General features: G+C 47.2%; 1 protein-coding gene across 11 annotated transcripts in view; it reads right to left on the bottom strand.

Annotated features, from left to right (window-relative positions):
• zmiz1a (zinc finger, MIZ-type containing 1a) overlaps positions 1-27,526 on the bottom strand; it is a 457,231-nt gene that overhangs the window by 110,288 nt on the left and 319,417 nt on the right. Inside the window, exon 1 of one of the 11 annotated variants that reach the window (XM_070865644.1) lies at positions 17,143-17,177. The exons of 9 other annotated variants lie outside the window; for them this stretch is intronic. The gene's annotated coding sequence lies outside the window, so the exon portion shown is untranslated. Of the gene's footprint in view, positions 1-13,209; positions 13,321-17,142; positions 17,178-27,526 lie in introns of those variants that run through there. One more of the 11 variants, XM_070865643.1, reaches the window with a different exon arrangement.

Below are 27,526 nucleotides of genomic sequence, written 5' to 3' on the forward strand. Positions count from 1 at the left end.
CATGAACAGCGCTATCTTAATGCAAGTTCTTTCATCCAATCCGTCTGGGCTGGATTCAGACCCAAGTACTGGTGAAGCTGAAGGAACAGCATTGTAATCCAATTCAACAACCGGGAAGTTCACCGTTAGTATTTCATCATAAAAATACAAAGTGATGCTAAAAATATTCTAAAGTCAGTGGAAATACAAGGGCAAACTTTGCAAGGCTGTGCCCGGACGGGAAAGTTACGCTTGAAGGGAATAAAGGCCAGAGACAGGGCTGTGATTCTCTTGACCCACCATTCCCGCAAGTGTGGCCACCCGCGAGGAGCATAGAATTCGCCTTGTGTCAGGAGAGCCACTCCCCGCAGACCACCACACGGGTCAAGAAACGCAAGGTATGTTTCAGGTGTCAGCTTGGCTCAGCTGGTCGCTCGCTCGCTCACCCCTGTGACCGAAAGTTATAAGTTGGAGTCTGCACATCGCGAGTCTCGTCACGTGATCTAGGCTTGACACGCCTCTGCAAGAACGCCGTGCGTTTGCATTTACGTGGCGCCTTCCACATCCCGAGGCGTCGGAGTTACTTTTGAAGTTAATCACTGTTATTTGGTCAGGAAGTGGAGCAGGCACACAGAAAATAAGATAAATGCTCAGTTAATCTTTTGTGGTGGTGTTGTTTCTTTAAGGGAGGAATGTTGGCCAAGACACGAGGAGAACTCCCCACCAAGGGATCCAACGCAGCTAAATAAAGGGATGGACAGGGCCTTTGTTCAACGCATTATCTGAAGGACAGCACATCTGACACTGCAGCACTCCCTCAGTACTGCACTGGCGTGGCAGCATAGATTCTGAAGTAAAGGTTTGAATTTGCAGCCTTCTGACTCAAAAGGCAAAAGTACGACCATTGATCCAAGCTGATACTTCAATAAGAACAAAGAAAATGCGCAGGATTGGGCCATTCAGCCCCTCCTGCATTGTTGGAGATGTTAGTCTTCAGATGTCCGTCTGTACAGGGGATGTTATTAAAGATCCCATTTCGATTCAAAAATGAGCAGGGAGCTCTGACCAATGTCCTGAGCGACATTCTGTCCACAAATCACAGCTACTAAAAGCAACGGTTAGCTGGTCGTCACCCCACTGCTGTTTACGGGACATTGCTGGCATCAAATAACTTCTACGTTTAACCAAATAACAATAGTCATAGAATCATAGAAATGTACAGCACGGAAGGAGGCCATTTTGGTCCATCGTGTCCGCGCCGGCCGACAAAGAGCTATCCAGCTAATCCCACTTTCCAGCTCTTGGTCCGTAGTCCTGTAGGTTACACCACTTCAAGTGCACATCCAAGTACTTTTTAAATGTGGTGAGGGTTTCTGCCTCTACCACCCTTTCAGGCAGTGAGTTCCAGACCCCCACCACCCTCTGGATGTAAACAAATCCCCTCTAAACCTCCTACCAATTACTTTAAATCTATGCCCCCTGGTTGTTGACCCCTCTGCTAAGGGAACTAGATCCTTCCTATCCACTCTATCTAGTTATACACCTCAATAAGGTCTCCCCCACCTCCTCTGTTCAAAAGAAAACAAACCCGGCCTATCCAATCTTTCCTCATGGCTAAAATCCTCCAGTCCAGGCAACATCCTCTTCATTTCCTCTGTACCCTCTCTAGTGCAATCACATCTTTCCTGTAATGTGGTGCCCAGAACTGCACGCAGTACTCCAGCTGTGGCCTAACTAGTGTTTTATACACTTTTGCACTGCAATGCAAAAGTGCGATCAAGTATTTCGTCCCGCTTCAACCTGATAATACTTGCATTTATATAGCACCGTATTATTTTACAAATTCATTTTTAAAAGTAAAGCTTGTTCCCCCCCCCGCCCGCCCCACAGACAGCATTCAGGTTTGGCTGCAGGCACACGTGTTGGCTGGCTATTTCTGGGAGTGTGCAAGACACGGAGACAAGCCTCCAAAGTAACAGCTGTCTGATTTCTTTCCCCAGGATAATTAAAGTTTACGCGAACAGAGCAATTACGTCGGCATGGAAACATACCCACCAGGGGGCCACAGCCCTTGGATGGAGAGGTATGTAATCTATTGCAACTCTGCGCCTGCAACTGAACAGAATCACACGCTGTCCATACTTGAACCCCAAAGGGCGGATTCGGGCTCAACCAATCGCTACAGGTGAAATATTAAACCCTTCCTCACAATGGAGCAGAAGACATGCATTTGAAGAAAATGAGACCACCCAGGATGAGGATGGGCAAGGAGGAATATTCGAATGATACTTGCATTTATATAGCGCCTTTCACGACCACCGGATGTCTCAAAGGACTTTACAGCCAATGAAATACTTTTGGTGTGTAGTTACTGTTGTAATACGGCAGCGAATTTGCGCACAGCAAGGTCCCACAAACAGCAATGTGATAATGACCAAATAACCTGTTTTTGTTATGTTGATTGAGAGTTAAATATTGGCCCCAGGACACTGGGGATAACTCCCCTGCTCTTCTTCGAAATAGTGCCATGGGATCTTTTACGTCCACCTGAGAGGGCAGACGGGGCCTCGGTTTAACGTCTCATCCGAAAGACGGTACCTCTGACAGTGCAGCACTCCCTCAGCACTGCACTGGAGTGTCAGCCTGGATTTTTGTGCTCAAGTTCCTGGAGTGGGACTTGAACCCACAACCTTCTGACTCAAGAGGTGAGGGTGCTACTGAGCCGCAACTGACACTGGTGTAGGGTGACACCCGTCCCTGTGTTTAAGTAACACATTCATACAACTCGCGTCCTGGTTTTTGTTTGTGATACTCTCGTGCAATTTTTACCGTGACAAGCTTGTGTTTATATATGGCCTTTAACCCCAAGGACAGTCCTAAGGGACTTCACAAATAGGTGTAAGGACGAGGACACGGAGACAGGAAGCGAGAGATTAAGAGGGATAAGGGAAGGTTAGAAATGAGTTTTAAAGCAAGTGTTTAAAGGTGGGGAAGGAGGTGGAAATGCAGAGGCAGTCAGGGAGGGAGGTCCAGAGAGTACAACTGAGGTGACTGGAGGTCCTACCACCAAAGGTGCAGTGGTTGAAAAGAGGTATTCACAGATGCAGAGTCAAAGGAACGCAGTATTTGGGATAGGATACAGATGTGGAGGAAATTATGATATATCATGGGGTGAGATAGCATCAGTCATGTTTCAGACTTGATAGTTCAGTGTCTGAATCTCCCCAAGTGACAAACAGGACACCAAATGTATTTTTAATGAACATGAGTCAATTGCCCCTCCCCCACTTACACCTGGAGCTGGTGGTGTGGAACCATCATATACTTATTGTAAGTATTTTTGGATGACTCTTCATCATCAGCAAAGCAAATATCAGAACTGAAACCATGACTCCAACCACCATCCCCTCCATCCGGCCTCCTCTGCCAGGCTTTGCACTTGTCAACTTGACTCAGTTGGTGGTACTCTCACCTCAGAGTCAAGTGACTTTCAGCTCCAGGACTTGGAACATAGACTAGGTGGTTGTTGGCTACATCCTTTGCAGTACTGAGAGAATGTTGGAGGTGTCGATTTTAAGAGAGTTTAAGCCAAAGGCTTGCTTGCCAGCTTGGGTGGAGATAAAATATCCAGAGGCTCCATTCAAATTAGAACAGATGACTGCTCCAGATGCCATGGCCAATATTTCGCCTTCAAAGAGCACCATCAGAAACAGATGAAGTGGTTACTCATCGTACTTGCTGTACAGGGAACCTTGCTGTACGCACACTGGTTGCTGTATTTCAGCTACATAACACCTACTGCATTTCCAAAGTAACTCATCCGACTGTGAAATGTTTTGGGGATTTCTTGAGCGCTTGATGAAGCATTAGACAAATGCAAATACTTTCTTCATCACAAAAAAACAAAATGGACAGATAATGTTACAATGTAAAATACCAACGGTGGTTGTTGTTTGGACTGGCCATATTTGCCTTGGTAAAACCATAGACCCAGCTATAATTAAACAGCTCACACAATAAGCCTTGAGATTACGTTGCACTTTCTAATACGCATGACTCTTTTTTTAACGGTAATACAGTATTTGTCCTTTCTTAGTTTTTGGGGTAGCCTTAAAGAAAAAAGATTACATTTATATAGCGCCTTTCATCGCCACTGGATGTCTCAAAGTGCTCTACAGCCAATGAAGTACTTTTGGAGAGTAGTCACTGTTGTAATGTAGGAAACACGGCAGCCTACTTGCGCACAGCAAGCTCCCACAAACAGCAATGTGATAATGACCACATAATCTGTTTTTGTTAAATATTGGCCAGGACACCAGTGATAATTCCCCTGCTCTTCTTCAAAATAGTTCCATGGGATCTTTTACATCCACCTGAGGGGGCAGATGGGGCCTCGGTTTAATGTCTCATCCAAAAGACGGCACCTCCAACAGTGCAGCACTCCCTCGGTACTACACTGGAGTGTCAGCCTATATTTTATGTGCTCAAGTGCCTGGAGTGGGACTTGAACCCACAACCTTCGAACTCAAGAGGCGAGTGTGCTGCCCACTGAGCCACAATCTTGCAAAGGTACAGAGCAGCCTTGACAAAGCCACGTCACAAGACTTTGCTTAATTTCAGGATGAGGGGCTGGGCAGGAGGCCTTTTAAAAAAAAAAATTAATTCACGGGATGTGTGGCAAGGCCAGCATTTATTGCCCATCCCTAATTGCCCTCGAGAAGGTGGAGCTGAGCTGCCTTCTTGAACTGTGCGGTGAAGGCCTTTTCTTTGTAACTTGCTCGGCCATACAGGGTAAGGGTGGCGGATGAGTAAACCAGATGGGTCTTTAGGATCAATCCAGTAGTTTCATGGTCACCATGACTGAGGCTAGTTTTATTTTTTTCCAGCTAGATTCCAGTTATTTAATTAACTGAATTTAAATTCCCCAGCTGCCGTGGTGGGATTTGAACTCTTGTCTCTGGGTCATTGGTCTAGGCTTCTGGATTACTGGTCTAGTAACATAACCACTGTGCTACCAGTCCCCAGTTGGCCTAACCACCTGAATTTTTCCATTGGGAAGAATGACCACTTGGGCGAGATGCCAGAAGGCACTTGTGGCACTGCCCCTCAGCATTGAATCCCACTCTAAGGAGAATAAGAAATGAAATTGGGGAACAGTTCTTGTTTTTAAAATGTCATCATTTCCTTTTTTTTAAAGAAACTGACAGTGCAGAAGGAGGCCATTCGGCCCATCGTAACTTGTGCCAGCTCTTTAAAAGAGCTCTCCAATTAGGTCCATCTCCCATCTCTTTCCCCATAGCCCTGGAATCTATACAGTTGGTAATCTGGTGTCCTGAGGTACCCATCAGGCTGGTATCCACTCTAGTTATGAAGGCCGTAGATAGAGTGGACAGAACGGATGTATTTCCCTTAGCAGAAGGGTCAACAACCAGGGGACAGATTTAAAGTAATTGGTAGGCGGTTTAGAGGGGATTTGAGGGGAATTTCTTTTCACCTAGAGGATGGTAGGGGTCTGGAACTCACTGCCTGAAAGGGTGGTAGAGGCTGAAATCCTCACCGCATTTAAAAAAGTACTTGGATGTGCAGTTGAAGTGCCGTAATCTACAGGGCTACGGACCCAGAGCTGGAAAGTGGGATTAGGCTGGATAGCTCTCTGTCGGCCGGCGCAGACACGATGGGCTGAAATGGCCTCCTTCCGTGCTGTAAATCTGCATGATTCTATGATTCTGAGGGAGAAACAGATTGGGAAAAGCTTCAGCATGTGTGCCAGACATGCTGTTACATTACAGTAGATCATCATCATCACAGGCAGTCCCTCGGAATTGAGGAAGACTTGCTTCCACTCTTAAAATGAGTCCTTAGGTGGCTGAACAGTCCAATACGAGAACCACAGTCCCTGCCTGTCACAGGTGGGACAGCTTGTCGTTGAGGGGAAGGGGTGGGTGGGACTGGTTTGCCGCATGCTCCTTCTGCTGCCTGCGCTTGATTTCTGCATACTCTCGGCGATGAGACTCGATGAGGGCTCAGCGCCCTCCCGGATGCACTTCCTCCACTTAGGGCGGTCTTTGGCCAGGGACTCCCAGGTGTCAGTGGGGATGTTGCACTTTATCAGGGCGGCTTTGAGGGTGTCCTTTGAGAGTACTGTGTCAATGTGGGTAGTGAAGTGAAGAATTCATCACTATCCCAGCTACGTTTCTAAAGGTATATTCTCGGGCAAGGTGCAGGGCCATTCAATTATGTAGACTTCTGTCTGTCTTTTGTGGGTTCTGACAGAGGCTGGGCAGCGCACGTGTTTCTCTAGTTCCGTAGCATTCCCTTTCTTGATGTAAAACCATAAACACGAGGCTGAATTAACAACAATAAATGCTAGAAATGCAAAGCAGGTCGATCAGCATCTGAAAGGGAACGAGTCATTAATGTGCTGGGTGTAACCATTCATTCACTGCTTTCTGACGGCGGGCGACACCCAGATGTCACGAGTTACACCCAAGTGTCAGGGGCTACGCCCACAGCATGAAACCTCTTTGCGAAGGCTGCTTAACCCACTGCCCTCCTGCTGTGTTTCCGGTTCATTGACGCGGTTCCACCGTTTTCTTTCACTCCGGCGCACTGCTGATCAGACCCAAGCTTGCGGAGTCAACTGAGCAATGGCCAGCTCACACTGTTCCGATTATCGGGACTGTGATCTGACTTCGAAACAAGGGGAAAAACTTCAAACCAGCTCCATTATGTAGTATAGTATTAGGCGGTCCCTCCTATTGAGGATGACCCACTTCCACACCAAAAAGGGATGATTTCACAGGCGTTTCAATGAAGGACCTAACATTCCAGGTCCCGAACTATATATCGAAAAGTGGAAGATGCCTGTACGTGGATTTTTTTTAACGTGGGGTGGTCGTTGCACACCAGCCACCACACGGGCTTGACAGAGCGAGGTCTTGATCCACTGGCACGGGTTAACCAAGACGACTGGAGACCTGCTCTGCTGCACGGGCCCTAGTGCACACACACATATCGCAGTGTGGGCTGGCCCGTGCTGCCCCTGGGCCCTCGCCTCTCCTCTCCTGGGCACCAATCACGACGCTCCTGGGTCCCGATCTCTCACCACACCTTCGCCCCGATCAAAAATGGAGCAGTCAGAAACAGGACATCAATTAGTCTCCTCTTATCTTGGAGACATCAAATATTGACAGTTATTTGAAATATCAAACTATTAAACTCCAGCCTAGTTGAAGGGTTATCAGCAGAAACAAACAGCAATTAACAGAATGAACACGGTTCAGTAGGATTCCATGATATAGAATATCTGTTAGTGCGCAGTGTTGAGGAGCAAACCCGAGGCTGCCATGTTTGTGTGAAAGAGTTCAGGCAGCAGTCCTGCTCTTTCCTGAATCGAGCCACATCAAACATTTCTCCGGCGTTCGTCCACCTTGCATTCTCTGACCATGTATGGTGGCTGACTTTGTTCAGGCTGAGTGTTTAACAAGTACTGTATATATTCAAACACTTGGCACGTGCAGTGTGTCATGCCCCTTTTGAATAGGATTAAGTGTGATAGATTACCTGAAGCCAAGTGGTCCCGTCCTTTGAGTCAACACGCTCTCAGCCGGGAACAAAAACACTGAAGAAAAAAGTAGCCCTCCAAGACGTGCCACAACGGGTATGGATGCTCCTTTGCAGGTCAGACAAACTGCAGCTCGATCCAGGGGTTTAAACGGGCTGACACACATGGAAACAGCCAACAGGAACCTTATCTGCTTCCAATTTACAGCAACTCGCATCCAGAAACTCCGACGCAAATTGTGAAAAATTGCACATGATGTTTGCAGCTTGGGAATTACAAACGAGTTGGACAAAATATGCAAGCGGGCAGACAGAGTGGGATAGTGAAATTGGTTTGGATTGTTCTATTAAAGAGCTGGCACTAGGAGCCAAAGAAAGACTTGCATTTATATAGCGCCTTTCACGACCACTGGACGTCTCAAAGCGCTTTACAGCCAATTTTTGACGTGTAGTCACTGTTGTAATGTAGGAAAACGTGGCAGCCAATTTGCGCACAGCAAGCTCCCACAAACAGCAATGTGATAAATGACCAGATAATCTGTTTTTTTTTTGCTTTATTGATTGAGGAATAAATATTGGCCAGGACACCAGGGACAATTCCCCTGCTCTTCTTCGAAATAGTGCCATGGGATCTTTTACATCCTCCCGAGAGGGCAGACAGGGTCTCGGTTTAGCATCTCATCCAAAAGACGGCATGTTTGACAGTGCGGCACTCCCTGGGACTTGAACCCACAACCTTCTGACTCAGGAGGGGGGAGTGCGACCCACTGAGCCACGGCTGATATGGGCTTTTCTGTGCTGTAACTTTCTGTGGTGCTAGGACAGGTCAACGGCAGCTGGAATATGGACAAGTGTAAAATGCTGCATGAAGGATAAAATTGTCCAATGGGTCAATGAGTGGGCACTTCATTTGCACAGGGCCAATGGGTACCTGGCGCCATGGTGACATATCTCAGCAGCACCTACTAAAATTGCATTGTAAGGCTGCGGCCATGTCAAAACGACGCATTCCTTCCCATGCTTTCATTATCAGGTAGAAAACAAATTAAATAAATGTTTTCCTCTCCCACTTTTTCTTCCCAGATGAAAATATCACCTCTCATTTGGTAAGCCGCCGATAACTTCGCAAATTTGTCTGACTCACCAGATGACGCATGCTTTCTATTTTGAGAATGGTGGTGAAATAGCTCAGAATTAAGTTGAGTCAAGATTTAAAGTGTCCCGGTTGACTCACAAGGGTGAAATTGGTCTTCATTAACGTCCCTCGTGGGGGAATCTGGAACTAGGGGGGCATAGTTTCAGAATAAGGGGGCCGCCCATTTAGAACCGAGATGAGGAGGAATTTCTTCTCTCAGAGGGTTGTAAATCTGTGGAATTCTCTGCCCCAGAGAGCTGTGGAGGCTGGGTCATTGAATACATTGAAGGCAGAGATAGACAGATTTTTGAACGATAAGGGAGTGAAGGGTTATGGGGAGAGGGCGGGGAAGTGGAGCTAAGCCCAAGATCAGATCAGCCATGACCTTATTAAATGGCGGAGCAAGCTTGAGGGGCCAGATGGCCGACTCCTGCTCCTAATTCTTATGTTCTTATGTAAATGAGCTCATTGTAACTCGACAGTCAGTTTTAAACAGTGCCCATCTTTCTTTTCCATTTTTAGCATCCCCATGGCCTATGTCATGACTAAGATCAGTACTATGTGGGAATGAAACCTCAGACCTTCCTGCCCAGTACGCTTCAACCACTCGCAAAATAAACTCGGGTACCTGGCAAAGTCCAAGTAAGGGAATCAAACTTACATTCGTGAAAAGAAAAGGTTTCACAAACTATTTTTGCAATGTATTTGGCATTTTACTGATTTACTTCAGACTGGCGAAAGTTTTCCTCTTGTCACGAACTTGTACATGAGTCAAGAGTGCCAAAGTCTCGCATCCTGAAACAGCTCTTTGAGCTGGTAAGCTCAGTAGACGAATAGGATTCACTTCTGAATCCCTGCATGGCTGAATCATGGCCGCCACCATCTCTCTGCTGATTGGTTCACACACCCCTGACCTGCCCCGGGCATTGGGCTAGGGCCAGAAGAAACCAAGAACAATCTTTTAACAAAAAAAAACACAATTCACACAGAAGCACTGGTCATGCTGGACTCACCACATAAACGGGTGCTTTCTGGTGCTGGCAGGCATAAGAATGTCGAATACAAAGACAAAAAAAAAAAGAGACACCCAATTTCAAAACTAAATTAAGGCATTAGTGACAATGTGAGCTGGCACTAAACAGTTGCATTTTAACTCCTGGTCCCTTTCGGACATGAGCAAAAGCTCCACGCCCACGAATCAGGCTTTTACATAGACAAGGCTACTGCACAGAATTCACCCACTTGAGGCTCCGCTTCCTCATGCATGGCGCTGGCTGGGGCAGAGGTTTGTGTAAATGTCAAGAGATCACTTTTTGTTTGAATCGGAACTAACTCGGGGCGGTGGGGGGGGGGGGGGGGGAGGGCTGTGGAGGAGGAGGGAGGGGGTGGTGAGGAGGAGGTGTTGGTGGAATGAGTATTTGGGGGGGGGGGGGTTAATCACACCAGTACGTAGGTGGTCCAAGTGGTATGGTTTGAGAAGACAGGAGGTTGATAAGAAAACTGTGAGCATAGCATCAATATATGACTAAGCCAATCAGTGGCATGTTGCAAAGTTCACACACAAAATGTATGCGAGCAGGATGGCAACGGTGTGGGGATTACTCACCATCAACTCTGACTGTTTCATTGTCCTCCAAAATAGACACTGCTTATTCCTTCATTACAACAGTGACTACACTCCAAATAGTACTTCATTGGCCGTAAAGCGCTTTGAGACATCCGGTGGTCGTGAAAGGCACTATCTAAATTCAAGTATTTTTGTTTCGTCTCTTCTCTGCAAAACGGATTTCTCTACCAAACATCCAAAAATGACAGAATAAAAAGTCAGAGAAATACACTGCTCCAAACCTTGGTGGAAGCTTATGATTGTGCTGCAAAACTGCTTCTGCAGAACGCAAGGAGTTAAAGTGTTAACCAGCGAGGAGAAGCTCTGCAAACACTGCCCCTTATTCGTCACGAGTGTTTCAGAGGAGCATTCGTTGGTCTGTTCTGGTCAAGTGTCGGACGAGACTAACCAAACAGCCAAAAGCAAATCTCACTGTGTAACTCAAGGCCAGATTCCCCCAAACACGGGGGCGCCGGGTATCTGGCTACAAGGCAAACGCAAAACTGCTGGGACTTGCCAAGATTGGTTACCGGGAAGCCATAGCAAATTTCCAGCAGTTATACATTTGGATTCCAGCCAGCTCTCTAAAACCCGCGCTTCAGGAAACCTAGTGGCCCCAGCAATGATCAGCGCACAATGTCGAACTGCTTCACTGTAATTTGGGCAGAAACTGGGCGCAAGAACCTGACCCATTCCAGATTTTCCCAGTTACTTCGATCCACGCAGATGCAAGGGAGCTTCATTATCTCTCCCCACACCTTCAAAAACCCATTTAAGGCTTTCCTCTTCAACCATACTTGTGGCCACCACCCTTAACTCTTCCCTCAATTCCAGTTTGAAATTGTCCCTGCCTCCCGTGAAGCAACATGGGACAATTTTCTACATTAGAGGCTTTTATACAAGTGTTATTTGTTGTTGATGCTCTCCCTGGAAAAGCAGTGAAAGGCAGCAAAACTGACATCTTCCAACTTGGACAAACCGCTTGCCAGCAGCTTGATGATTCTATTAAGCAAAATAATTCTGATTGTTCTCCCCTCCCCTGACCACCTATCATGAGTATTTTCACCTGGAACTCGAGTCCGGTAGACACAGGATACAAATGAACACGCCTAATGTATTTTAGCCATGGCTCAGTGGGCAGCACCCTCGCCTCCGAGTCAGAAGGTCGTGGTTCAAGTCCCACTCGGAGACTCGAGCACGACGATCTAGGCCGACACTCCAGTGCAGTGCTGAGGGAGTACTGCACTGTCGGAGGTGCCGCCTTTCGTATGAAACATTAAACCGAGGCCCCAGTCTGCTCTCTGTAAAAGATCCCACAGCGCTATTTTGAAGAAGCAGGGGCATTCTCCCCAGTGTCCCAGCTAATATTTATCCCTCAATCAACATCATAAAAACAGCTCATCTGGTCATTGTCACATTGACATTTGTGGGAGCTTGATTGTGCGCAAATTGGCTGCCGCGTTTCCTACATTACAACAGTGACTACACTGCAAAAAGTACTTCGTTGGCTGTAAAGCGCTTTGGGACGTCCGGTGGTTGTGAATTGTTTTCATCCCCACCGACACCTGGGAGTTCCTGGCCAAAGACCGTCCTAAGTGGAGGAAGAGCATCCAGGAGGGCGCTGAGCAACTTGAGTCTCGTCGCCGAGAGCATGCAGAAGCCAAGCGCAGGCAGCGGAAGGAGCGTGCGGCAAACCTGTCCCACCCACCCTTTCCTTCAACCACTGTCTGCCCCACCTGTGACTGAGACTGTAATTCCCGTATTGGACTGTACAGTCACCTGAGAAACTCACTTTTAGAGTGGAAGCAAGTCTTCCTCGATTCTGAGGGACTGCCTATGATGATGGTGGTTGTGAAAGGCGCTATGTAAATGCAAGTCTTTTTTAACCATATTCACCGTTGCACTATTTTTACGAACGCATAACGGACACGTGCAAAACCAGCGAAGTATAAGCGCACTAAAGTGCCGGCACATCAACCTCGCCGAGTTGGAATTTCTAGCTCACAGGCTGCAACACAAGGCAGTCTCATCATCCACACTGCTTACACTTGCACAGCAAATCCAACAACAACATGGCACTGGAATTCAACACCGTGCCATTCACCACTGACAGTGATGTCCCTTGCATGTCCTTCCTGAATACTGCTACACGTTCTGCAATAGACACTGAAATAGGCGTGGTAATTCACAACAGCGGCACAGGAGGGCAAAATGTCTGTCAAAAACCGCTGTACAACACCAACCAAACGTCACCGTCTCTCTCCACCTCCCCCACTCCCTTTTTTGGTTTTAATAACCAGTTAAATTCAGGCTGAGACAAGACAGGAAGATCAGTAAAATACAAACTCCGTGAAGCCTGCAGTCAAGAGGATCTAACATGCTGTGCCATATTAGGGCAACGCTTAGTATATTTTAAACTTCCAACGCAGCTCAGGGCACAGATTGTTTGAAATTCTTGCATTTCTCAAAAAAAACACAAATTTAAGGCACATTATCCCCTCCCCCACCTCCTTTCAGGAATTCCTTGTGCCTGTTGAAGCAAGAGGCTGCAGAATACACAGCACTGTGACCTGCACTGGGAGAGCCATGATTAAGCAGTTTGCCTTCGCAATGTTGCCAAAAGGAAGATACCATTGCTCAGCCGAGGAAGGGGGAAAGGCATGTGCATGCAACACTCTCGCCCTAACAAAAGCGAGAGAAACGCCAAGCCCACACGGACACTGCTCTGTGATATTAAGCTGGCACATTGGGACACGACTGTGTGCAGCTCAGCCACAGTGACTGCTCACACTGGGGGCCCCCATCTTGCCTGAACCACTCGCTGCTTGCAAGCAGGCGCAGACTTCAGATAATCACACAGATTAATAAAACAATCTAATCCCTCCCGCATGAGGTCATGCGTCCACAAACAGCAAAAATGCCTCACCTTGTTCCCATCACATACTGGCCCGGCCACAGCAACGATTTTCTGCCGAACCCATTTCTGATACAAGCACTCCACCAGGTCTGATACACAGCACTCGCCAGGCTCAAAGATTCCTGAGTGATTTTTTTTTTCCTTTTTGGAAATGGAAGTTCCGTTTTAACCCATTCACTGGCTCAACGCTGCAAGGCTGTATCGATCAGTTTTCATCACCAGCTCTTGCTTTCAGGATTAGAAATTAAGCCTCGAAAAAGGGGGTTTCTTTAAATTTTCAGAATTGGAAAAATTGTTAAGCCCTTCTTTCAAAGGCTGGGTGGCTCAGTTGGTAAATGCAGTATGGAACTCAGCCTTGTACAGTGGGTCTAACCAAATTGTAATTTGAGCCACTAATTTAAAAGTTAATTTGATTAATTTGTCAGTTTTAGTGGCCCTCTAGTAGGGGGTGCTTGATTTATTGTTATATCAAAATAGTTGTACAGTGGGTCTGGCGTTCAATCCTCAGTCAGGACTGTTTCAACTGGGGTGTTGCAGAAACAAGGGGGTCTGCATTGGCCAAGTCTCGGTACGTCCAACTGTACCAGAGTGGACAACTGCCCTCCTCCCACCCCACCATCTCCCCCGTTTAACAGTGTATGGACACTCACATCAAGAATTAGGTGGAATTTACAGCACAGAAACAGGCCATTCAGCCCAACAGGTGCGTGCCAGTGTTTATGCTCCATACTAGCCTCCATCATCTAATCCTATCTGCAGATCCTTCTATTCCTGTCTCTCATGAGCTTATCCAGCTACCCATTAAAAGCATCTCTGCTATTCGCCTCAACTACTCCCTGTGGTAGAAAGTTTCACATTCTAACTACTCTCTGGGTAAAGAAGTTTCTTCTGAATTCCTTATTGGATTTATTTGTGACTATCTTCTATTTATGGCCCCTAGTTTTAGACACCCCTTGTTATGTCTGTAATGTACCTATGAATGACTCCATGAGGCAATGTTTTGTACTCAAACTGTAGTGACCTCGATCCTTTATTCCTAACTCCAGAGTGAGGCAGCGGCATGGTGACTCCCCTTTTATATAGCCCCTATCACCAGGGCAGGAAACCCCGGTCTCCACCAGGGTTGCACCCTCTAGTGGTGCCAGCGTAGTATATACACAGTGTAAACCTTATTGACAGTACATCAGGTAAACAAGTCTCCATCTTATGCAACTATACAGTGACTACACAGAGAGTATATCTATAGTCTGCATATATAACACCCCCGCAGGTGGACACATCTTCTCTAAATCTATCCTATCAAACCCCCTCATCATTTCAAAGATCTCCGTTAGATCACCCCTCATTCTTTTTCTTTTCCAGAGCAAAGAACTCCAGCTTGGTCAGTCTTTCTTGGTAGTTATAACCTCTCAGTTCTGGCAGAAGAACCAAAGACAACACGAGGAAAAACATTTTTACGTAGAGAGTGGTTAGGATCTGGAATTCACTGCCTGAAAGGGTATGGAGGCAGATTCAATTATGCCTTTCAAGAGGGAGTTGGATAAGTACCCGAAGGAAAAAAATGTGCAGGGCTACGGGGAAAGGGCAGGGGCGTGGGACTGGCTGAAGTGCTCTTGCAGAGAGCCGGAATGGGTTCGATGGGCCAAATGGCCTCCTGTGCTGTAACCTTTCTATGATAAGAGGCTCCCAAGGTATGGGAAGTGGTCCCCTGGGTGGTCAGGCGCACCAACATCAGTGTCCTTGCCCAGGCTAACAACCCCAAGTATTGAAGCACTGACCACACTCGATCAGCTTCGTTGGGCAGGCCACATAGTTTGCATGCCAGACAAGAGACTCCATAAGCAAGTGATCTATGCGGAGCTCCTTCACGGCAAATGAGCCAAAGATGGGCAGTGGAAACGTTACAAGGGCACCCTCAAAGCCTCCCTGGTGAAGTGCGACATCACCACTGACAGCTGGGAGTCCCTGGCCGAAGACCGCCCGAGGTGGGGAAAGTGCATCCGGGAGGACGTTGAGCTCTTCGAATCTCAACGCTGCCAGCGTGAAGAGGTCAGGCACAGGCAGCGGAGGAGCATGCGGCAAATCAGTCCCACCCACCCCCTTCCCCCGACGAATGTCTGTCCCACCTGTGACAGGGTCTGTGGCTCTCGTAATGGACTGTTCAGCCACCAAAAAACTCACTTTAGGAGTGGAAGCAAGTCTTCCTCGATTCTGAGGGACTGCCTATGATGATGATGACGATGAACCCTTCTATGATTCTATTCTATAATAATCCTTGTAATTCTTTGTTGCAGCTTATCCAGTGCCTTTATATCCTTTTTGTAATATGGAAAACAGAACTGTGCACAGTACTCCCAAGTGTGGTCTCACCAAGGTTCTGTACAAGTTCAAAATAACCCCTCTGCTTTTCAGTTCCATTCCTCTAGATTTCAATTCTATTCCTCTAGATGGGCTTTCTGGGTGAAATACAGAAGCGATGCAGGCCCCTACACAGCCATACATCCCCTTCAGGACAGAAGGATCAGAATTGGTGAGAGTTGATTGGTTGAATGCTTAAAAATATTCGTGCTTCGAAGTATTTCAATTTAGTCAATTTGTGTTGTAGTACAGAGGACCAGATCTTTAAAGGATGGGGTGCAGGTAGAAAAGGCCATAAAAATGGAAAAATGTTAGTGTACATGAAGAAAGGCCACCCTTTAAGGATCTGTGGGATGTTTCTGTTCAACATTAAAGGTGCTATATAAATGCAAGTTGTTGTTGTGGTTGCAAGGGAAATAGTTGCAGGTTGTAGGGAAAGAGCAGGGGAGTAAGACGATTGGGATCGCTCTTTCAAAGAGCCAGTATAGACATGTTGGGCCCAATGGCCTCCTTCTGTGCTGTACGATTCTAAGGTTGTTGTTGAGGCAGCTGAAGGCTCTGTCACCGATGGCGGAGAGGAAGGAGGGGGAGGGGAAGGATGCACAAGAGGCTAGAATCTGATGAGCAAGGGCCAGTGGCTGCAACATAGGGTTAGAGGAGGTAGCCGAAGCACAGTGGGGGGGTCAAGTCATGGAGAGATTTGTCAGTGAGAATAAGGAATGTGAATCCAAGGTAGCAGAGAAGAAACCAGTGAGAACAGGGTTGATACAGCCTAGTGCAAGACAGGATGTGGGTGGTAGAGTTTTGGAGGAGGGGTTGACATTTGTGCAAGGCGGTATTTGGGAGTTCGGAGAACTCAAGTTTGGAAGTAACAGAATTGGATAAGAAGTGTATAAGAGTTTAATTGTTAGTGGGACTGAGGTGAGGATGATGGTGGAAACAAGTGATGGATAGGGGAGTAAGGGATTAGGGGTGTGGGGGGAGAACACTGCCTGGCTAAAAGGTTTCCACAGGATCATACCATTCTAATGGCCTCCCTGTTGCCTGGATGTGTGACGGTCCCTGGCCGGCACAACTCCGCACAGGGTTCATGCAGCTCTCGGTCAAGGTTCACATCACCTCCAACAGCAGTCCTACCGGGCAAATCGAGCAGTAGTGACTTTCTGCATGACTTACAAAACCACAAATGTGTAGGTATATTCAAAATAGTTTTCGTGTCAACGGTTTAATACTTTAATGGTAACTGGAATCTACCAAAGGACTCAAACTGTGGCCCATGCCGCAAAAAATCTAAAAACATAATGGACGACCTCTGTAACTCCCAAATGCGTGGACATTAACCGACCTGCAACATTAGCACAACCCTCAAATTTTCACTTACCAACGCTCAGCAGCTAATTCCAGGTACGCAGCGCGTAGCGACACAAAAGTAATTTCTCTAAACTCAACAGCCAATCACCCACAGATCAACAACCCTCGCGCGCTTTTTTCTCCCTTAAACTTTAAAATATAACATTTTATAAAACATTTATATTCAAACCTTATTTTTTTTTGGTCGAAGAAGGATAAAAATGTCTTGCAAACCTTTCAGTCCTGGACTCCTCCGACAGATAAATCTGCCGTCCGTGGGATCCACTGAATGAAGTAAGGCCCCCGACAGGAAACAGCAAGGACAGCGCAGGCTGACACAACACCGTGCGGTTTTCCCCCACAGACAGTAGTAGTCTTTTAATGGAGTCTGCGTGCTGCTGAATTCCTCCTTGCAGATACCATCAGCTTCAGCTTCAGAAGCAAGACATTTTTTTTCCTTCAAGATCGGATAGGCTGGGTTCTTTTCTTTGCAAAAGAGGCTGAGGGGAGACCCAATTGAGGTATATAAAATTATGAGGGTCTTAAAATAGAGTGGATAGGAAGGACCTATTTCCCTTAGCAGAGGGGGTCAACAAACAGGGGGCATAGATTTATGGTCATTGTGGGGAGGTTTATACGGGATTTGAGGGGAAATTTCTTCACCCAGAGAGTGGTGGGGGTCTGGAACTCACTGCCTGAAAGCATGGTAGAGGCAGAAACCCTCACCACATTTAAAAAGTATTTGAATGTGCACCTGAAGTGCCATAACCTACAGGGCTACGGACCGAGAGCTGGAAAGTGGGATTAGGCTGGATAGCTCTTTGTTGGCCGGTGCGGACACGATGGGCCAAAATGGCCTCCTTCCGCGCTGTAAATTTCTATGATTCTATGATTACAGACCCGTCAGAAGCTGATGGGCAGGAGAGCAAGCAACAACAACTACTTGCATTTATATAGCGCCTTTAACATCGCAAAATGCCTCACAGGAGCGATCATCAAACAAACATCGACACCGAGCCACATATTAGGACAGGTGACCAAAAGCTTGGTCCAAAGAAGTCGGTTTTAAGGAGCATCTTAAAGCAGGGGAGAGAGGTGGAGAGGTTTGGGGAAGGAATTCACGAGCTTAGGTCCCAGGCCTAGGGTTTAAAAATATAGCAACCAAACAGTATTTGCAAGGGCTTCTCCAGAGCCCTCAGTGGGACAACACCAGCAGAGGCTCCAATATCTGTTGTTGTAACAAATTATTGAGGCTTTAAAAAAAAACCACGAGTATACTATAACCAAATCGGTCAGAACATTCTAGGTGGTGCCTCAGTTTCTATGTCCTAAATATCCCTTCCCTTTCCTGAAAGGCGAGAATTAAGTCCCAAGATACAGTTCCATGGGTCCATACATAGGAGCAGTAGGCGGCCATTCAGTCCCTCGAGCCTGTTCCGCCATTCAATGAGATCGTAGCTAATCTGTGCCAACTCCATTTGCCCACCATTGCTCCACATCCCTCTTCACTCAGAGAATTGTGAACCTGTGGAATTCTCTACCACAGAAAGTTGTTGAGGCCAGTTCGTTAGATATATTCAAAAGGGAGTTAGCTGTGGCCCTGGCGGCTAAAGGGATCAGGGGGTATGGAGAGGAAGCAGGAATGGGTCAGCCAGGATCATATTGAATGGTGGTGCAGGCTCGAAGGGCTGAATGGCCTACTCCTGCACCTATTTTCTATGTTTCTATGTAACACCCTTACCCGAACAAAAATCTTTTGTCTCAGTTTGGAATTTTTCAGTCAACCCCCAGCCCAACAGCTTTTGTGGGGGGGGGAAAGAGAGTTCCAGATTTCCACGACCCTTTGTGTGAAGAAGTGCTTCTTCACAGCTCCCCTGAACGGCCGAGCTCTTAATTTTAAGGTTATGTCCCCTTGTTAGAATCATAGAGTGGTTACAGCATAGAAAGTCAACCGTTCGGCCCGTCGAGCCCGTGCCGGCTCTCTGCAAGAGCACTTCAGCCAGTCCCACTCCCCCACCCTTTCCCCGTAGCCCTGCAATTTTTTTTCATTCAAGTACTTATCCAACTCCCTTTTGAAAGCCACGATTGAGTCTGCCTCCACCACCCGCTCAGGCAGCGCATTCCAGATCCTAACCACTCGCTGCGTAAAAAGGTTTTTCCTCATGTCGCCTTTGGTTCTTCTGCCAATCACCTTAAATCTGTGACCTCTGGTTCTCGACCCTGCCACCAATGGGAACAGTTTCTCTCTCTCTACTCTGTCTAGACCCCTCATGATTTTGAACACCTCTATCAAATCTCCTCTCAACCTTGTTGCTCGAAGGAAAACAACCCCAGCTTCTCCAGTCTATCCAGACAGACTCCCCCACCAAAGGAAGTAGTTCTTCTCTATCTACCCTATCCAACCACTTTGCTATCTCACCCAAGTGGTCCTTCTTCTTTGGAACTAGACATTGAGTGCCAGCACGCTATGCAACCAAGTTGGGCCCACTTTTGTCCTCCCCCAGCATCCACAAAAATAAGTTTTCCAGCTGAACTCACTAGCTAGAGATGAGAGACCGGAATCATTCCCGCTAATTTTCCCCCTTTTGAAGCAGCAAACCTTTTGGGCCGTTTCTGAGTGCACAGACAGGCACTAGAAGCCATTCCTCGCGAGCCCCCTAACCTCCGCCACCACTTGTGGAACCAATAGCGGGCGTTTCTTTGGGTGGGCATACGCAATTTGCCCAGCAATGATGGGAACACATCATAAGAACATACATAAGAACATAAGAAATATGAGCAGGGGAAGGCCATATGGCCCCTCGAGCCTGCTCCGCCATTTAATACAATCATGGCTGATCTGATCATGGACTCAGCTCCACTTCCCTGCCCGCTCTCCATAACCCCTTATTTCCTTATCGTTTAAGAAACTGTCTATTTCTGTGTTAAATTTATTCAATGTCCCAGCTTCCACAGCTCTCTGAGGCAGCGAATTCCACAGATCCACAACCCTCAGAGAAGAAATTTCTCCTCATCTCAGTTTTAAATGGGTGGCCCCTTATTCTAAGCTCATGCCCGCTAGTTCTAGTCTCCCCCATCAGTGGAAACATCCTCTCTGCATCCACCTTGTCAAGCCCCCTCATAATCTTATACGTTTCGATAAGATCACCTCTCATTCTTGTGAATTCCAATGAGTAGAGGCCCAACCTACTCAACCTTTCCTCATAAGTCAACCCCCTCATCCCCGGAATCAACCTAGTGAACCTTCTCTGAACTGCCTCCAAAGCAAGTATATCCTTTCATAAATATGGAACCCAAAACTGCATGTAGTATTCCAGGTGCGACCTCACCAATACCCTGTGCAATTGTAGCAAGACTTCCCTGCTTTTATACTCCATCCCCTTTGCAATAAAGGCCAAGATTCCATTGACTTCCTGATCACTTGCTGTAGTTGCATACTATCCTTTTGTGTTTCATGCACAAGTACCCCCAGGTCCTGCTGTACTGCGGCACTTTGCAATCTTTCTCCATTTAAATAATAACTTGCTCTTTGATTTTTTTTTCTGCCAAAGTGCACGACCTCACACTTTCCAACATTATACTCCATCTGCCAAATTTTTGCCCACTCACTTAGCCTGTCTATGTCCTTTTGCAGATTTTGTGTGTCCTCCTCACACATTGCTTCTCCTCCCATCTTTGTAGCGACGGCAAACTTGGCATGTCGCCATCAGCACCCTAGCAACGCAGTGCATCAGGAACATCGTTGCTTTCCTGGCTTGGAACATTGCCAAGGAGGCGGGAAGGAAATCTAAAATGTCCTCCTGTCGTTGCGAGGAAATGGTTAAAACCTTGCCTGAGGAAGCCACGGGCTGATGGGTCTACTGAGACCTACACCCTAACTTGGGCCTCTGCATCAGGCTCGAGGTTCTGTTGCTTTGGGCTGATTTATTGTCAATGACAACCCAGAGATTCCTTCAAAATGAATCCAGGGAGGTCTGCTTTTTATCCACCTGCATTGCATCTCATTTGAATTCTTACTTTTCTGCTGGCACCACACTCTACTCTTAATTCTGTTGCTTAATTTGAACTGTTCATTATTTTGAGCAAAAGAAATTAAGGCCTCCTTTGTGGTTTTATTTATATTGCATAATTTGGACGACTGAATAATTCAAATTAGCAGTGAACTGCGTATGTTCTTTTAAAATAAAAAATACAGCAGCCAGTGGCCACCAAGCTGCTCTATTCAGCCTTTTGACCGGATGTTTTGGGAGTTATTATCTCCCCGCGACAAATCTAGGTCCATCAGAGTCGGTGACCTAAGCATTTGAGTTTGATCCAGCAGGTTACAGTATCACAGACCCTGCACCACCATCTGTTGTTTCAAATGGCTGAGAGCTTCATTGCGATCCATCGGATCACGTGATTGGTTCAGCAGTCTCCCAGCAACCGTGGAGCCTCAACTTCACTAAGCAATCCTGCCCTCAAGGCCTTCCCCTGAATATTGACAACAGCAATTGAGGCACGCGTGTGTTTTTGTGTTAGCAAAACCATATGTCAGGACTGGTTTGAACCGGCACTTCCCTAACTCTGGCCTCCTCATCTCCCGACTGCCCCGTTCTGGCCCCTAACAAAGACAAGGAGCCTGGAATTTTTTTTTTTTTAAACATTCTTGGCAGTGCGAGTTCAGTGCCTTGCTGGAACGACCACAGAAATCCCATTAACTATTTCAACTCCCTTCTGGCCGGTGCTGTGTTGGCAGTGACTCAGTAACCCATGACCTGCCCTCGGCTACGAAGCCACAACGGCCGACGCTCGTTTCCCGGGGCAACCTCTGGCCGTGGTCTCCGTGTAATGGTGACCTCGTGATGCAAGCAGCAGGCTGGAACGCTGTTCAATTTAATGAAAAACAGGACTCGCAATTTAAAGTACATCTGTTGATGGTGGTTAGTGCTTTCTGTCCCAGAATCGGAATAGAGCACCAGGACTAGGAATGCCACTGCGGAGTTTACAAATGATGTGGAGGAATCGCATTAGCTGGAGAAGACGCAAATCACAGACTGTCCTAAACATTAAAAAACTGGGCGCCAAAGAAGGGGATGCAGATTGACAACGTTCCCGTTAAGTTGTGCGGCCGTGCAGCAGTCTGGAGGTCCCGCGCAGGCTAGTCACTGGCTTTTAAATGGAAAAACCGTGCACGCGTGGAAATTTGAACAGACCGCACAGTCTGTTAAGGGGATTGACAGGGTAGATGCTGAGAGGTTGTGTCTAGAACTAGGGGGGCACAGGATAAGGGGAAGGCCATTTAAGACAGAGATGAGGAGGAATTTCTTCACTCAAAGGGTTGTGAATCTTTGGAATTCTCTGCCCCAGAGCGCTGTGGATGCTGAGTCTCTGAACATATTCAAGGCCGAGATAGATAGATTTTTGGACTCGAGGGGATTCAAGGGATCTGGAGATCGGGTGGGAAAGTGGAATTGGGGGTCGATGATCAGTCATAATCTCGTTGAATGGCGGAGCAGGCTTGATGGGCCAACTCCTGCTCCTATTTCTTATGTTCTTATGTTAAAAGGGCAGTGCATCCAAAACAAAAATTAGAGGGAACATTGCCGATATGGTGAGATGAAGTAGGGTGGGTGGAGACTCGTGCGGAGCATAAACACCGACATGGACCCATTGGGCCCAATGGCCTGTCTCTCTGTGCTGTAAAATTCCGCGTACAGAACAGATGTGGCATCTAAAGAGAGGACAGCATTATTTGATTTGCCTCATCACCTTCAACAGATACTGGAAATCTCACAGGGCTGCCCACTAATGAGCCAAGTTCACCAGCGTAGCCAAAATCGAGGCATACTTTGGGGAGTGAAGTGGCGGGTTGGTCATAAAGGGACTAAGTGGTGAACAACTGGTTCTGCAGGAAACAAGGACTCCACAGAGTAGAAAGCTGTCTTGGGCCGTCGGGCAAAACGGGCGGGATTGCATTGGCTGTTATATATCCCGCCCGATAAGTTTGTTCCACTGACCTCAACGGAGATAAATATCAGGCGGGGCCTATAACGGGCAGCCTAGCTGATACCGAACATTTGTCACCACTACCCAAGATGAGCTTCGACCCAAATGACTCTTACAAACAACAACAACTGTTGGGCAAGGCACCGTGGGACCTTCAGGCTCTTCTTCAAATAGTGCCACAGGCAGACAGATTTGAAACACAGCACCTCAGACACTGCGGCACTCCCTCAGTACTGTACTGAAATGTCAGCCGAGGTTGTATGCTCAAGTCGCAGAGAGGGGCTTGAACCCGCAACTTCCTGGCTCAAAAGCAAGAGTACCACCACTGAGCCAAACTTTCAATGAAGTACTTTTGACGTGTAGTCACTGTTGTAATGCAGGAAACGCGGCAGTCAATTTGCACACAGCAAGCTCCCACAAACAGCAATGTGATAGTGACCAGATAATCTGTTTTTGTTATGTTGATTGAGGGATAAATATTGGCCAGGATGAACTCCCCTGCTCTTCTTCGAAATAGTGCCATGGGATCTTGTACGTCCACCTGAGAGAGCAGACGGAGCCTCGGTTTAACATCTCTTCCGAAAGACAGCACCGCACTCCCTCAGCACTGCACTAGAGTTTCAAGTTAGATTTTTGTGCTCAAGTCCCTGGAGTGGGATTTGAACCCACAACCTTCTGACTCAAGAAGCAAGGGTGCTGCCCACTGAGCCACAGCTGACTCACAACTTCAACATCTAGCTACCAGTAGGGTTAAATGCTGTGAAATGCCTGAGAAGCAATATTATTATTTAATGTACCAGGTCTATTTCTTCATTGCCTCGCTGGTGAAGCCATCCTGAGCGCCTATTGACTGACAAGTGCCAGCCCTTCTAATATGCTCAACATAGCAATCAAATGGATCAACATCTTATTACACGTAATATAGCAATCAAACATATTAAAGAATTCATGCACAGCACCCACCAACATAACCAACGTTTATAAAAATCAGATGTGACCACGTTGTGCTAAATGATCTGTTTTTATTTCACTCATTCTGAAGCAGTAGTATTTAAATCTATTGCAAAATCACGATCCATCCCGTCTCCACACAGCTGTTGGCCATCCTGACATTTCTACTGATGGTGACAAATCGTGGTGACAGACAATTCACTGACAGTAACAGCTGCCCAGTGCCTGACCCAAGCAGCAAATATTCACTTATAACATACTCACATTAAATTGGTTCCAAGAACAAGGTGACTTAATGGAGGTCTTTAATATTATGAAAGGTTTTGATACGAGTGGATACATAAGAACATAAGAAATAGGAGCAGGAGTAGGCCACCTGGCTCCTTGAGCCTGCTCCGCCATTTAATAGGATCATGGCTGATCTGATCATGGACTCAGCTCCACTTCCCTGCCCGTTCCCCATAATCCTTTATTTCTTCATCACTCAAAAATCTGTCTATCTCCACCTTAAATATATTCAATGACCCAGACTCCACAGCTCTCTGGGACAGAGAATTCCACAGATTTATAACCCTCTGAGAAAATAAATTCCTCCTCATCTGAGTTTTAAATGGGCGGCCCCTTATTCTGAGACTATGTCCCCTAGTTTTAGTTTCCCCTGTGAGTGGAAATATCCTCTCTGCATCCACCTTGACGAGCCCCCTCATTATCTTATATGTTTCGATAAGATGACCTCTCATTCTTCTGAACTCCAATGTATATAGGCTCTACCTACTCAACCTATCTTCATAAGTCAATCCCTCATCTCCGGAATCAACCTAGTGAACCTTCTGTGAACAGCCTCCAAAGCAAATATACCCTTCCTTAAATATGGAGACTAAAACTATACGCAGTACTCAAGGTGTGGCCTCACCAATACCCTGTACAGTTGTAGCAGGACTTCTCTGCTTTTATACTCTATCCCCCTTGCAATAAAGGCAAACATTCCATTTGCTTTCCTGATCACTTGCTGTACCTACATACTACCTTCTTGTGTTTCATGCACAAGGACACCCAGGTCTCTCTGTACTGCAGCACTTGTCAATTTTTTTCCATTTAAATTATTATTTGCTTTTCTATTTTTTCTGCCAAAGTGGATAACCTCACATGTTCCCACATTATACTCCATCTGTCAAATGTTTTCCCACTCACTTAGCCTGTCTATGTCCCTTTGCAGATTTTTTGTGTCCTCCTCACAATTTGCTTTCCCACCCATCTTTGTATCATCAGCAAACTTGGCTACATTACACTCGGTCCCTTCATCCAAGTCATTAATATAGATTGTAAATCATTGAGGCCCCAGCACCGATCCCTGCGGCACCCCACTAGTTATTATTTGCCAACTGGAAAATGAACCATTTATCCCGACTCTCTGTTCTCTGTTAGTTAGCCAATCCACTATCCATGCTAATATATTACCCCCAACCCTGTGAACTTTTATCTTGTGCAGAAACCTTTTATGTGGCACCTTATTGAATGCCTTCTGGAAATCTAAATACACCACATCCACTGGTTCCCCCTTATCCACCCTGCTCGTTACATCCTCAAAGAACTCCAGCAAATTTGTCAAACATGATTTCCCTTTTATAATAGTGTGTGTGTTTCCACTTGTGGGTGTAATGTATTTTCTTCATGGGTTCTTTGCTTAAGAATTCATAGCAACACATTGCTATTAAGAACTAGTTGGTTTATTAACAAAAGTTTAACAATCACACGACACATTACCAGTTCATCCACTAGGCTCACAACTGCATACCTCATCGTGGATGGCCTAGACCCAACTGACTGGGGTTTTATTGCGTCTTGTGAACATCACGTGACTGGCTAAGCCACTCACAATGCAACAGCTATGCAAACCTGTGAGCGTTCTTTCAAACTAACCCACCATGGAGGTACAACACTAAAAGCCGCTCATTGCAAACCTCCAGGAAGGAAAGGGAGAAAATGTGAAAGAAACAATTTGCATTTGTATAGCACCGTATCACAGGGTGTCTCAAAGTGCTTCACCGAGGAGTATGTGGGTGAACGCAAGGTCGCAGAAATAACATTGAGAGGAATGGCCAGTCCAGATGATGGTGTTGTTTGACGGTGAAGTGTACGTAGACACGGAGATGTCTGAGCTTCTAGGGCCAGATTGCCTGGGCTCACAGGTCAAGTATGACCCTTGGCTTGTAAATCGGTCACCCAGCTACATGGGCACTGATGGCTGATGTGCACGGGATCAGCACACGTTGTGTTGCAAATAAACCCCAATGCATGAGGCGAGAGGCGGTGGGAGAGGCGTGGGTTGAGGGGGGCGGGGTGAGAGGCATTTGGGGAGGGGCAGGGTGAGAGACGCCATGGATGGGGGCGGGGTGAGAGGTGTTCGGGGGGGGGGGCAGGGTGAGAGGCGATGGGGGGGGCAGGGTGAGAGGCGTTGGGGAGCGGGGTGGGAGGCATTCGGGGGAAGGGACTGCGGGGTGGGAGGGGTGAGAGGCCTTGGGGGGGGGGCGGGGTGAGAGGTGTTCAGGGGGGGGGGGCAGGGTGAGAGGCGATGGGGGGGGCGGGGTGAGAGGCGATGGGGGGGCGGGGTGGGAGGCATTCGGGGGAAGGGGCTGCGGGGTGGGAGGGGTGAGGCGTTGGGGGTCGGGGTGAGAGGGGTGGGGGATCGGGGTGATAGGGGTGGGGGTGGGGCAGGGTGAGTGGCATCGGGGTCAGCTCGGCCCAAGGTGTCTGGGGGGGTGGGGGGGGGGAATGAGGCGACGGGGCGGAGCAGCCAAAGAGCATGTACGGCAGCATCTCAGGTGGCTGATGTGCTCCGACCCACGGCTGTGCAGTCTGTGACTGGATAGCGTCGGTTTAGTGGGGTACAAATCCTACCATCCATTCAATAGAACGGTGTGGTACGGGAGGGTTTCATTTACATGAGCAGCTCTGTGAAAATACAGGTTGTTGTTGCGTGAACAGTGCCAGTAGGACCAATCACAAGGAAAGATGCTGGATATGTGCAGCACAAACTGTGCCAACGAGATTACACAGCCGGCCTATTCTCTTGCCAATGACGTTCGCTATTGCACACTTTGTGGAACAGGCTTGTGTAGAAATTAATAAAAAAGGACAGTAAAGGATTTTTTGCACAATAGCTTCTTCCGCTTACTCCTGGAGGTTGGTGACCTATTGTACTGTAACAAGTGGGGCCAGGGGAGGGGTGAATTTTATGTGGCGCACTCCCCTGTTGACTTTTCCTTCTGCCGCTGTCAGTCAAGGCCAGAGACTTTCCAATTCCCACTACTAAATGGGAGGGAGTGTGTGCCTCTGTGCTTTCAGTTTTAACCTAAATCCTGACTGAAGCTCGTAGGATTCAAACCCAGCAAGTCCTCCTCCGATGGGTCATTTATATCAAAGAGTGTGGTTGATGGGCATAAGAATATAGAAACTAGGAGCAGGAGTAGGCCACACGGCCCCTTGAGCCTGCTCCGCCATTCGATATGATGAATCGAGGAAGACTTGCTTCCACTCCTGAAGTGAGTTCTTTGATGGCTGAACAGTCCAATAGGAGAGCCACAGAATCTGTCACAAGTGGGACAGATAGTCGTTGAGGGAAGGGGTGGGTGGGACTGGTTTGCCGCACGCTCTTTCCGCTGCCTGCGCTTGTTTTCTG

The sequence above is a fragment of the Pristiophorus japonicus genome, chromosome 22, assembly GCF_044704955.1.
Source record: "Pristiophorus japonicus isolate sPriJap1 chromosome 22, sPriJap1.hap1, whole genome shotgun sequence".
NCBI lineage: Eukaryota > Metazoa > Chordata > Chondrichthyes > Pristiophoridae > Pristiophorus > Pristiophorus japonicus.